This window comes from Etheostoma spectabile, chromosome 16 (genome assembly GCF_008692095.1).
Source record: "Etheostoma spectabile isolate EspeVRDwgs_2016 chromosome 16, UIUC_Espe_1.0, whole genome shotgun sequence".
Classification (NCBI taxonomy): domain Eukaryota; kingdom Metazoa; phylum Chordata; class Actinopteri; order Perciformes; family Percidae; genus Etheostoma; species Etheostoma spectabile.
The window spans coordinates 9,456,715-9,462,714 of NC_045748.1; positions in this window are offsets into that span (position 1 = coordinate 9,456,715).

Below are 6,000 nucleotides of genomic sequence, written 5' to 3' on the forward strand. Positions count from 1 at the left end.
CTGGTCCTACCAGACTCTGGTCCACTAAGCCTGGTCCTACCAGACTCTGGTCCACTAAGCCTGGTCCTACCAGACTCTGGTTCGTTACAGTAGTCCAGAGAGTCTGGCCACCCTCCATTGATAGTGTGTTAACTTCCTTGAAGGCGGGTACTCTGTTGAAGTTTAAAACTATTAGATCTGCCATAACCAATCACTAATGTTTATTATAAGTCATTTAATTTGGATTATTTTATGAAAAAAAATAATTGTAAAATGTCTGACTCCAGCTTCTTAAATGTCAATATTTCCTAGTTTCTTCACTCCGTGATTAAACAGATGTTTATTTCAGATTAAACAAAAGGATCCAAATATAAAATAGCCTTTAAGGACTAATTCAGTAACCCGGCTGTGATGCATACGTATAAATAGCCACTTTTGTCATGATCTACATAAAGAGTCTCTCGCCCCTCTCTGCAAACACACACACCAACACACACCACACACACACACACACAACACCACACACACACCACACACACCAACACACACACCACACACACAACACCCACCACACCACACACACAAGAACAAAAGCAGAAGTTTCTATTTCTGGTGAGGAATGTGCTTCAAAGACAAACGAAACTGTCATCCAGCCTGAACGCACAACATCTGTTTTCTTTCATTTGACTGTGTGTGTGTGTGTGTGTGTGTGTGGTGTGTGTGTGTGTGTGTGTGTGTGTGTGTGTGTGTGTGTGTGTGTGTGTGTGTGTGTGTGCAGAGACAGATGTTACGTGTGTTTTAGGCTAAGCTGCCACAGAGTTTGCCTCTCTGTTATGTTCCACGTGCATGATGTGATAAATTGGGTTGGGGGGGGGGGGTAGGGGGATTCCCTGAGATTCCCTGTTGCTCCGCCCTTCATCAGATGGAGGTCTGGCTGAGTTCAAGGCCAGAAACATGCAACACTGCATGGACATCACATAACACACACACACACACAAGACACAATGTCACACGCAGACAACGGCGCTCTAATCGGTTAGGCAGCTTAGTATCAGTTCGCTGTGATGAGGTCTAACCGACTCTGCAGTGACCTGCTCACAGTGATAAAATCTAACTGAGTACATCTACCCGAGTACTTTATGAGGTAAATGTACTGTACATGCGTGTTTTCTTTTTTCCTCCACTTCATTTGTCTTACAGCTTTAGCTACATTACGATATTTGCGTAAAACCAATGAAGAGTTTGTAAAACATGGGGTCACATTGCATCTCCACAGCACTGTGGACATAGGTTTGTGATTTTTAATAGTAAAATACAATAAATGCAGGACTTTGACTTGTAATATAGTATTTTTACAGTGTAGTGTTAGTACTTTTACAGAAGTAGAAGATCCAAATACTTGTTCCTGTCTGCGTGTTGAGGTTTTATTTTATAAAGTGACAAAAACAGACTTTCAGTGGCAGCCAGAGTGAATCTTTCCCAGTTCAGCAGCGTCTCCGCCGCCTACATCAGCAGAGCTGACGGAGAATAATGAAGCCCACGCTGCTGGAGCAGAGCCGTTCCCACTGGGAAGCTAAAACCGGAGCGCCAGGTAAAGGGACAGCACGCCAACTCCTTTAACCCACCTTGATCCTGAGACTCTTCTGCACATGCTCAGATGCAAATGCAGCATGCAGAGGGAGAGGAACGGCACAACAGGACAGAGGATAAAGTCGGTGTATAGACGTGTTACTATGAACAGGCTTTCAACAAGAATTACATTTTTATATAATAGAATTCTAAACTTTATTTATACAGCACTGTTTAAGTGCTTTACATGTTTGAGCCAGGATGATTGAAGCAAACAGACAATTATAATACAGAAATAGTGTATGACATATCCGATAAGACATTTGGATTTTGAATAACTATTATTTTCCTTGTTGAGGAATCTGCTATTAGCTTTTTTATTAATCAATCAATTGTTTAGTCTGTCATTAAATAGTTAAAAAAAACACCTAAACTGACTTTGTCACATCTTACTTAATTTTACGATTGAAAACGTAGAAAAGCTGCAAATCTTAACATGTAAGAAGCCTAAACTTTTGAATATTTCAATCAAAAAGGGGTTTTCTGAGGAACATCTAATTGATTAATAAGCTTCAGCGCTCAATGAGAATAACGTCTTAAACTGCGCCGTTATTGTAGAAAGACATTGGATCCACGAGATCCAGGGCTGGGTAGGTAATCAGGCTCAGTCTTGGTGAGTTAACACATTAACCACTAGAGGTAGATTAACCTCATCCTGTCGCGTCTTATCAGGTCCCGAGCCTTAAAGACCACATCTGATGTCCGCAGGCGAACGGAGAACGCTGACAAATGAAAAGTCTCATCGCAGCTCAATATCATCAGTGGAGCTGTACGGAGAGACATAATCCCTCCGAGGTTAAAGGAGAGGACAAGGACGCGTTGCATCACATCCACACCACACTCCTGCTCAGTTTTTCGACTGTTTTGCAGCCTGATGTGTGCATTTACAAGGTGGCAGCAGGGGTGGAGCAAGGGGGGGGGGGGGGGGGGGGGGGCGTCTGGGGCTCCAGGCTCCAAAGCCTGAACTCTTTCAGGTTTTTAGAAATGCTTTCAACTGTTCTATGCTACTAATATCACCTAATACATCTCATATAATTTAGGAAAAAGGTTCTTTTGTTGGTTTAATAACTTTAGACAGGGGTGTAGGTTTGGTTTCAACACTAGGGCGGACACATTGTAACTGGAGGTTGGGGGGCTCTCATTTAAAATTTTAAGTGAGAAACACTTCCTTTCCTGCGTTCTGGTGACTTTATGCATTGATTTATGCTGCAAATGTCTTTATTTATGTAAATTAAAGTGTTGTCCTGTGTCGTTCAAAACTTTCACATTCAAAACATCACATGTATTTCAAGATGTTTTTTTAGGAATCATGAAACAGATCTGTAAGAGAATGAGACTATACTCTCCAAAGTTTAACCCTTTTATGGTATTTGGATCAAATTGACCCATTTTAAATTTTTACAAGAAGAAAAATGGTACAAGTTACATTTTTTCTACCTGAAAATCAACGGCCTTTCCTTATTTCCTGTGATAAACATGTATTCCTGACTCAATTCAGAAAATTATTCTGGATATAACCACTTATGTTGTTTCCATAGTGGATTTTGTTTGGTAATTGAGATAAAGACAATATATGTTAATAGATTATGAAGTAAAATTTTATTTCAGAATTGTTTTAAAAAACTCTAATAAGTCACGGGTCAGTTTGACCTTTCGGGATACCGAGGGTCCCGGAAGCAAAGACAACACAAGGGTTAAAGCAACATGGAAGACACGAAATCAATTTGTAGAACTCAACGTTAGACGCAATTCTTGTTTTTCGTAGATCTTTTAAAATTTTGGCTTCACTTTGTACAGCTGGAGTGGTGGAGACGCGTCATCCATCTTCATACGCAGACTATGGTTTGAAACCATAACAAGAAGGTGGAAGATGCTCAGAAAAGCCTCGTAGAGCTGAAAGGAACAACTGATTCTGGGATTTCAGCACTATGAGCAACACCTTTCCAATTGCATGTTATTTGAGTCATTCTAAGTTTAACAATATCAATTAGTGCATCTTTAAAGTAAAAAAAAAAAAAGCTTCACTTCAATTTATCCACCACACACACACAAACACACACACAACACACACACAACACACACACACACCACACACACACACAAGTCTCCATATGAAATCTGCTGGAGTGACAACATGAACAGTTTATTTGATCCTGAGCGTGTGACCTGTCACAGTGGGTGGTCTTGTGTTGGGATATAAGGGGCTTTAATAACAGTGCGCGCTCTCATCTGTGGATATAACCAGCAAAGGATTATGGGGGATTACTATCACTGTGTGTCTGCCACTATGACCGCTGCACATAAACCACCAAGCAGCACTGATGAGGATCAGCATGGTGTGTGTGTGTGTCTATAGTGCATCAAACATTTTTTTTTAATTTTCTGAAATACAGTTTTTACTTGTGTTTATTAATTTAAGACAGTGGTTCTCAAACCTTTTTCCAGTAATGTCCCCACCCCCCCCTCCTTTGAATTATTTTGTTAGGCAGGTACCCGCGTAACAGCGCAAAATATTGTTGCAGGGGAAACAGCGTATATGATGAGGCACAATGCAATTTTCAATTGTCCAACACATTTTGTGGCTGCTCGGCTTTTGTTAAGTCCTCTCTCGACTATTTGACTCATTTTTAATTCCCTATGCTGCTTTTTAATCTATTGACATTTATGACATTTTGTATCGTCATCTCTATGATGTTTATCTGTATTAAGGCAGATCTTGAACCATCTGCCCCTACTGGAAAGTACTTTGGGTCAACGTCTGTCGCTTTAAATATGCTATAGAAATATAAACAACTTGACACTGAAAAAACACTTGCTATGCTAGCCTACATTTCAAATGTTTAAAATCATCAAACCTGGGCTGGATCCTACTATTTTGGCAAATTTTAGGCCTATCTCCAGATTGCCTTTTTCTCTAAAATCTTAAAAGATTGTATATTCCCAGCTCATGGACCTTTTTAAATGAACAAAATATTCTTGAAATTTTCCAATCCGGTTTAAAAACATTGCAGAATCAGCGTTTTTAAGAGTTTTTAATGGTATCTTTTTAGCTACTGACTCTGGTAACTGTGTTATCCTTGTACTGTTAGATATGACTGCAGCATTTGACACAGTGGACCATGAAATCCACTGCTTCTCTATCATGTGGGGTCCCACAGGGCTCAGGGCTTGGCCCTCTTAGTTTCTCTCCATCTACTCCCACTTGGTTCTCTTCTCAGGAAACATGACATTTCTTTTCACTGTTATGCAGACGACAGCCAGTACATCCCCCTCAAAATGTCTGATTCCAACTCCGTTAACCCACTGCTACAGTGTTTACACAACATTAAAGCTTGGATGTCCTTACATTTTCTGAATTTTAATGAAAAGACCGAAGTCATGGTCTTTGGTGGCACTTCTGTGACCCCCCCCCCCCAGTTGATCTGGGTTCTCTGGCACAGCATCACAAGCCAACTGTATTAAACCTGCGGGAACAGCAGACCAGACCCACAACTCCTCCACAACTCAGCAGTCCCGTAGCGTAGTGGTCTGCATGTATGGTGTTGGGATTTATCTGGGCCATACTGAAATATATCTGACCCATGCACTCTTTCATCTTTCTGTGTTTTGCTTATTTTTTCCCTTCTAAAAACAGAACTTCAGTCAAAGCAACAGCTTTGGAGAGGAATAAAGTCTTCCTATAAAACCACCCACCTCAGGGTGTTTTCAGGTGCCGACAGCACGGGTGACGTCCTGTCCAGCGACGGCTGAGAAGACGGCAGCAGGCCGAGGTTCATCTACACGTCAGCAGTTTAGGGAATATCCCTGGTGCATTTGAAATTCTCTGAACACAAAAAGACAACACAAGCTCAGATTGCAAAGTAAACATACAAATTATTCATTATAGCAGCTATAATTTATACACACTTGTAGTATTCTCTTCTTTGGGGGAACACTGCCTAAACCTGTATGACATTAAATAATGAACTTACACATTTAGGCACAAAACAAAACCACACAAAGGATAATAATCCAGATAACCCAGCAAGCAATTTAAGCATTTAAAAGAAGTCTTATAGCCGTCTATAAGTAAAACTGATGTCTAGGTTCTAATAGGCTAGCCATCAATTAGACAGCCATTAAACGACTATAGCCTACGTCTAACAGACAGTAAAATAATAGCTACAGGATTCTCTTTTTACTAAAATGTAACTGTCTGTTACTAAATACTATAGCTACCAACTGGCCTACGGAGGAAGTTATCTTTTGTGTTGTATAAGTGACAAAAGAGACAAAAGATAGCAGCACACGTTAAAAACCGGTGACGGGGATATGGTTGATAATGGGTGATAATAACTTTCATGCATCCCATCAGTTTTAAGACCAAAAAGAGACAGAGCTTGGGCCTTTTTT